Source organism: Phoenix dactylifera, chromosome 6, assembly GCF_051530095.1.
Source record: "Phoenix dactylifera cultivar Ajwa chromosome 6, Ajwa_hap1_PhDact_Kaust_v1.1, whole genome shotgun sequence".
Taxonomy (NCBI): domain Eukaryota; kingdom Viridiplantae; phylum Streptophyta; class Magnoliopsida; order Arecales; family Arecaceae; genus Phoenix; species Phoenix dactylifera.
This window is the reverse complement of record NC_143195.1, coordinates 14,693,389-14,701,849: the sequence shown is the minus strand read 5'-3', so window position 1 is coordinate 14,701,849 and position 8,461 is coordinate 14,693,389.

The window sequence follows — 8,461 nt, the reverse complement described above, 5'->3', positions numbered from 1 at the left end:
TACCTTACTGCTAGTAGACCAGACATATTATTCTGTGTTTGCATGTGTGCTAGATACCAAGCATGTCCTAAGGAATCACACTTACAAGCTGTTAAAAGAATATTCAAATACCTAGTAGGGACATCTAATGCAGGTTTATGGTATTCTAAATAATCTGATTTAAATTTAATTGCTTATTCCGATGCTAATTTTGCCGGGTGCAAACTCGACAGAAAAAGCACAAGTGGCACCTGTCAATTCTTGGGTGCTAACTTGGTTTCTTGGTTTAGCAAGAAACAGAATTCAGTTGTCTTGTCCACAGCTGAGGCTGAGTACATTGCAGCCGGAAGCTGTTGTGCCCAAGTTCTTTGGATTAAGCAACAACTTGAAGATTTTGGTATCAAAATGGACAATATTCCAATTAGATGTGATAATACAAGTGCAATCAATTTAACAAAAAATCCTGTCCAACACTCTAAATCAAAACACATAGAGATTAGGCATCACGTTATAAGAGATCATGTGTTGAAAAATGATGTATTGATTGAGTATGTATGCACTGAAAATCAATTGGCCGATATCTTTACAAAGCCCCTTTGTAAAGATAGGTTCAATTTTTTAAGGAATGCCTTGTGCTTGTATGATCCTAGCAAGTAGATTGAATTTGTAATGCAAGCATGATTTGAATTCAATGCTATAGCTTAAATGATTTAACTCCTCAAACATATGCAATGCTTTGTATGCTCTAGAGGTACATATGAATGCTACTCAAACTCATAATACACTTCAAGGTCACATATAGCAAACCTAGAGCCTAATAAGTGAAAATATGAATCTATCAAATTAGATGACGAATTGTTTGACTTTCCGGAGGATAGTTATCCCCCTTGGACTCTTCATAGAGATATTTTCAGAGCCTATTCCATAGACATTCGAAATTTGATCAAACATTCCTCATTTCAATATTGATAATTCAAAAATCATTGTCAAGCTTTTATAGGATGAATTATTAAGGGGGAGGATCACAAGCAAGCTCACTTAATAATCGCCAAAAGAAATTAAACTGATCATTGAGGTTGAATAAAACAAATTGGGAGAAGATTGGAAACGTTCTGAAATTTTTTCAGTGCCGGAGACGTCTCTGGCGAATCGCAGAGACGTCCCCCCGGCGAGACGTCTCGCATTAGTCGCGGAGACGTCTCAGGGACAGAATGAAATTTTTTTTAACGAGCCGAAACAGCTCGAGCCGTCCCGAGTTGTTTTCCATCGTCCCCAACGAAACCCTAAACCCTCGCATCCATCTTCTCTCCACCACCAATCGAACCAAAATCACGGCCCATTTCCCTAGATTTCCGGTCGATGGCACCTAAGACAGCTAGGCGTAGCGGTGGGAGGCGTCCTAGGGTGGCGAACGACGAGGAACGGCGGGAAGAGCCCTCCGCGCCGTCTCCTCCGGTTGCTCCGCCAACCATGACTCCCTCCTGTGCGATTCGCACAGTAACAACAGGTAGGCATATAGATTTTCAATTCTTAGCGGGTGAGGGGTTCTCTATTGAAGAGAGACTCCATGCCCAAGGTTGGGAACACCTATGTTCCCTAAACGTGTCTACCTACCCTGGCTTAGTGAGAGAAGTTTTTGGTAGTTTGGCCTTAGGGAGCTCGGGGTACACAGGGTATGTCCGAGGCACATTTGTAGAAGTCAATGAGGATATCTTGTCTAGTTTATTGCAAATACCTAAGTACGGTGAGGCTCCGACCTCACATCCCCAAAGAGAGATTGCTCTAAACTTAATTCTAGGTAGAGAGAACTGCGGTCCTCTTGACATTGTTAAGTCCCAAGACCTCAATGCTGAAATGAGATTGCTTTTGAGCATAATCAACAGGGTCTTGTTCCCAAAAACCGGTCGCTTCGACTTCGTTTCGGAGCGAGATTTGGCCATTATGCACCACATCCTGTTAGGGATTCTCCTAAATCTTCCTAGGCTCATGTTAAACTACATTTCAATCTGTCATAGGTCCTCCAGGTTCAGCATCCCGTATGGGATGGTCTTTACCCTACTTTTCAAGCATTTTAAGGTTCCTATCCCTGAAAATGAGCCAGAGAGACCCTTGAGACACACTGACTTCTATAACGAGAGCACACTACATAGGATGGATTTTTACAAGAAAGATGGGTCTTGGGTTAAGGTTTATAAAAGAAAATCCCAAACTGTAGAGCCTGAGATCCATCATCAGGAGCCTGTCCACCTCTCTCCTCCACATAGCCCTATACCCTTTACTGATCATATGGAGAGCTTTCCTTTTCCTGATGTACCTTCCAGCTCGGCTGGACCATCCACTTCCATGCCTCCTCCTCCAGTTGTTGGATCGACTCTCTTGTCGGATGAGCAGATGCACACCTTAGCATCCATGGTATGCCAGCAAATGAGGGAAGAAATTAGGTCAGTGGTTTCTGCTGGGATAGCTCCTATCCGCACTTCACATGAAGCACTTTTAGAAGAGTTGAAAGCAATTAGAACTCAAATGGAAGCTATAGGGTCAGAGTTGGTTTGTGTGGCATCAAACCAAACTAGAAGATCAAGTGAGATACAAGCTAAATTGAAGATCATATCGGATAGTCTTCAAGAGCTGACGAGCCCTGAAGGCAATTTGGGCAGTGTGGCTGCCCGGCTTAGAGGGAGGATTGATAAAGCATCCCATAAAATTGAAGCATTAATGAAAGCGCTCAATCAGTCTCAGGGAGATAACTTTAGAAGATTAATGCTAGCAATTCATAAGTTTGTGGAAGCTGCTACTGGGGCTCTTGAGGGTGCTGGCCAGTGAGGCACATTTTGTAGACATCTAGGGTTCATCTTTTTGTAAAGCCCTAGGCTTATATGAAACTCTTTCTTTTGTGTTTGCAATCAATCCTTGTAATGGCATCAAATGTTGTAATGCTATATGAATGCCATATCCTTTCTTTTTGAATCTTGGAGTATGTTTTCTGAATATTGTGATGTGCTATGGATGTTAAAATGTCATAATATACCTTGAATGTTCAAACTTGACAATGTGCAACCATTTCACTATTTTGCCAACTTGACAATGCATATGAAACAGGGGGAGCACAACTTGTAATAATTGAATTTAAATGGTCTGAAATGAATTCCAAAACAAAGGGGGAGTAAAATTCACTTTCCCAAATCATTGAATGTTTCATGTTAATTAGATATAAATGCTGAATTCTAATCTAAAAAGCAACATGGATGCTAAAATCTTATTTGCAAATCTGAAAAAAGAAGTAGAACCATTCAAATAGGCATCGCGTTTGGGGGGGAATGTTGGACATATTTTGCGGAACACTGTCAGCATGTCCTGCCGCCTGGCACTAATTTGTCCCCTTCATTGTTGATGACAAAAAGGGGGAGTAGAACCAATATGGAATGCAAAATGCAAAATGCAAAATTTTTATGTTTATCACACTCATACTTGAAAGTTTAATTAGAATCAACAAAATGAAAAGATAAAATTGAAGAATATTGGCTTAAAGACAATTGTCCTTCTGGAAAAGAAAGGGGGAGTCAAAAGTATTTGGCTTTTGATTGTCTTTAGCATCAATATTTCATCAATTTACACTTTAACTTGATTCAAATCTAAAAGTGATAGATGATATGCCAAAATTGCTCAAAGAGCTACTAAGATCAATGCTTATGCATAAGTATAGAACTGACAATTGACTATACTGAATTATGCATACTGTATCTAGCTCTAACCAAAACACAATACTTGTACATCTGATCAAATACTGTGTATATGTTTAATTTTAAATTTTGCATATACTCAATGTTTTGTCATCATCAAAAAGGGGGAGATTGTTGACCCCCTAATGGATTTTGATGAATACAAAACACTAGAGTATAATTCCCTTTATATTAACAATTTACTTGAGCATTTCAGGTGTTTAACTAAGAATATTGTTAAGTATTGTCAAGGCATGTTCCCGTATTTTTCGGTGGATTTATTGAAGATTTTTGAGATGAAGAAAATGGATCAGGGGCAGTCGAGACGTCTCCGGCTTGTTCCAGAGACATCTCCGGTACGCAGAGAAGAAGCTGGGACGTCTGGAGACGTCCCCAGCACTTGCCGAGGCATCTCGCAGGGTCGGAGTCGACTCCCGACTTTCCAGAGTCGACTCTCTCAGAGACGGCAGAAAGGCCGTTTTCAAGGGATGCGCGCGAGTCGTCTCCGAAGGACGCGGAGCCGACTCTCTCAGGGATTCCAGAGGACCCGTTTTTCGTTGAGAAAACGTCGGAGCCGTCTCCGACATCACAGAGTCGTCCCCGCGCATAAAGCACAAAAAATCCCGAGACGTCCCCCGAGGCATGCGAGCCGGCTCTCTCAGAAAAATAGAAAAACAAGAAATCAGGCTGTTCTTCTTCGGAGTCGTCCCCAGAAAGCGCCGAGTCGACTCCGACATTGTCGAAGGATTTTTTATACAGCCGAGACGTCTCTCGTTCAAGCGGAGACGTCTCCGGAATGCCTGGAACGCGACTGACACATTTTTGCAGATTTTTTTTTAAAATCCTAACGGATCTATTGCTTGCAGAAGTATAAAAAGGAGTTTTTAAGTGCATGAAAAAAACTTCTCACCCACCTAACACAAAAGCATTCAAGAGAGAAGAAAGAGAGAGAGTCTCAAGGGAGTTGGTGCTTTCAAGAGGAGAAATCAAGTGCATTCAAGCCTTCTTCATCTGATTTCGTGCTCATCTACTCGCTCCCACTCGGCAATCAAAGCTCGCATTCAAGCCGACGTGATCCACATCGGAAGAACCACCATCATCCAAGCTTTCAACGACAAAGAGGGTTCTTCCGGTTTTGTTGTTCTTTATTGATTTATTTGCTTTCATAGAAGCTTTTAAATTCTTGTAAAACTCTTAAACATTGTGCTTGTTCCAGTCAAGGGACTTGGAACAAGGGTTAGGCGTCCCAAACCTAGTTTAAATTGGGGGATTGTAGGGTTCGTTGTTAGCCCGGGTTAAAACAACGAGTTGAGTAGTTCACTCGAAAAACTACCGGACTGTAATCGCCGATTATAGTGAAAAATTCCCAAAGGTGTTTGGAGAGTGGATGTAGGAGCAGTGGAAGCTCCGAACCACTATAAACCTCTGTGTTTGCGATTGATTGTGCTTACCGCTTTATTTTCATTCTTGCACCTACACTTTTGTGTATTGTTTAATTAGACCAAAAATTTTAAAACACCCAATTCACCCCCCTCTTGGGTGACCATCTCTGGGCAACAGAGACTTAGTTATTTTACCCATAAGACAAGATTCACAAGTTCCTAATGATTCATAATCATAAGGATCAAAGAACTCTTCTTTGTACAACTTGTTGATTCTTGATTCGCTTATATGACCAAGTCGGCAATGCTAAAGAAGGGTGTTATTTACTTCTTCTCTCTTTCTTTTATTGCTTTTATCAACATTAAGTAATAGAACAAGAAAACCATTTTTCATAATGCCATTGCAATAGACTTTATTAGAAAAAGAAATTGAGCAACCATTACTCTTTACATTAATTTCATATCCTTTCTTTAACAACAAAGGAATGGAAATTACATTTCTAATAATTTTGGGCATATAATAACAATCTTCTAATTCCAGGAGCTCTCCCGAAGGCAACTCCAAATGGTAGGTTCCAATAGCTTCAGCCTGGATAGACTCTCCTCCAGCGCCATACAGCTCGAAGTCACCTTTCTTCAAAATTCTAATTTTCTGTAGTCCATTCAAAGATTTGCAAATGTGAGAACCACAGCCAGTATCCAATACCCATGAATTTGAATTTGAAGAACTTAATGATAAGTGGCATGTAACATAAACATACCTTTCGATGCAACTCTTGCATCGGTCTTCATACTTGCAAGAAAACTCTTGCAATTCCTCTTCCAGTGGCCTTTCTTGCCGCAGTGGAAACAGGTACTGGGTTTGGAGTTTTTCTTTCCTTTCTTCTTCTTGATCTTGCTACTATTAGGGTTCAACCTTTTCTTAAAATCCTTATTGCCTGATTTCTTTCTTGAGCCCCTATCAACAAGAAGGATCGGACCCTTTTTCTTTTTGATATGGGTTTCAGCTATCTTTAACATATTTAACAGCTCAGGCAGTGAGACATTTAGCTTGTTCATATGAAAATTCACAACAAACTGAGAGAATGATTCAGGTAGTGATTGCAGGATCAAATCCTAACTGAGCTCACTGTCCATAGCAAAACCTAATTGACTTAATCTGGTGATCAAGTCTATAACCATAAGACAATAGTTTTGCACGGATGTTCCTTCATTCATTCTAGCACGGAACAATTGCTTAGATATCTCATATCTAGCAGTTTACTCTGCTCTCCATACAACTTCTTTAAATTAAGAAGTATGGATTGAGTGTCCATGTTCTCATGTTGTCTCTGTAGCTCATTGCTCATGGAGGCAAGAATGATACCTTTGACAGTTAAACTGTCATTCTTCCACATCTTATGTGTGGCTGCCTCCTCTTCTGTAGCATCATCCCCTAGATCTCCAAGATCAGGGGTTTCAAGAATATAAAAAATTTTCTCCTGAGTGAGTACAATCTTAAGATTCCTCAACCAGTCTATATAGTTTGGACCGGTCAACTTGTTGGCATCCAAGATGCCTCTTAGTGATAGTGAAGATGCCATTTAATTCAGAATTAATTCTACATAAGCAAAAAACAAAACTTTCATAAACAAACCAATCATGATGACATATATACAATTAGACAAAGACTTTATCTAATTGTTACTCCCACTATTTTATCGAATATCATAGCCCTCTCCTATAATAAACGAGAAAATCTAATTTTTCTTAGTAGGGTTGAGATCCTAATTCATCATAAAAGTCTTGTGGTTGCACAACAAACCTTTATGAGTTCAAAGGTAGGAAACTCTTTCCAATTGCATCTCATGCAATTCTCAACTTTATCCTATCTTCTTAAAACACTTATAGCCTTGTGGTTGCACAACAAACTATAATGTTTTAGTTAAGTCAAACCCTTCATTTCCATATAGTCATATTCAAATAATATTGCCTTTGTGGTTGCACAACAAAGCAACATATTAAAATATGCCATAAGCATCTCTATGCACCAAGACAGTATAACATCAGTCCCCACTGCAAGTCTTGTGGTTGCACAACAAACTAGCATGGATCTTGACATAATAATATCGAGGCATGAAGGAAGGATATCAGTAGTGTTTTATCAACATTAAGCTTATCCATAATAGGCAATCAAACAATTGGCCAGGTAAGCAGGTGGGAGGCTCCCCTTACTCAGAGAGTAAGGTCCTAATTAAGTAACCACCTTTAGTGCTTTTCTTAGACACCAATTAGATTAATTGTTCTAGAATGGGTCAGCTCAAAGTTTTCAGCACTATGACTTAATATAATTTTATTGAGGGCTTACTGGTCTCATGCACATTCTATAATTATAACATATTGAATATATGTCTTTGTATATGCTACAACAAATTATATATCTATCTCATAGCATATATAAATCATAACCAACTATCATGCATCATAACTACCTCATAGCATGTATAAATTATTACCAATTAACTAAATCAATTAACATATCTTCATATGAAAATTCATATCATGAAATTTATAACATAATACTATCTCATAGCATATATACATCATGGCTATCTCATAGCATGTGCAAATTATTACCAATTGATTGGATCAATTAACATGCTTCAACATATCTTCTTATGAAAAATTCATATCATGACATTTTATTATATATCATATCATATATGAATCATATAATTCAGCATTCCTCTAAACATATGACATTACTATCTCATAGTAATTTAACAATCATACATCATGCATAATCACCTGATTGAACCAATTAAGGGTGGCTCTGATACCACTGTAGGGTTCTAGCATGCTATAATGGGCAGCGGAAGCTAGGAATTTTAAAAATTTCTTGATAAAGTTCCTTAACATGAAACCCTTATAAGCCAAGATCAGCTTAATGGAAGCAATCAAATAATATAATATAAATGCAGAAATAGAAGAATACCTCTAACGCTAATCCAATGTACAGAATTTTTACTAGGTGCCCAAGTGTTCACCCTCCAATGTTGATTCATACGAAAACTTGATTCAAGTCTTAAGCTCCAAAGACTTTGATCCTTAATGCAGAATTCTTCTAAAGAACTCTAATGGCTTGCTTTCCTTCCTTTCTATTTTTCTTTAATCTTCTAAAATCACTTCTAATCCTTTTATCCTAAAGAAGACCACCTTGTCTTGGCTTAGGACACACTAGAAGAAATACTAGAAAGAAAGAAACTAATGTAAGAAAGAAAGAAGAGAGGAGTGGGTGGAGTTGGAATGATGAAACCCATGGAGCGCTAGCCTATTTATAATAGGCGTAGGGATGCATCTCCAAGGGATGCATCCCATCCACACATCCTCTCATGAAAGGGC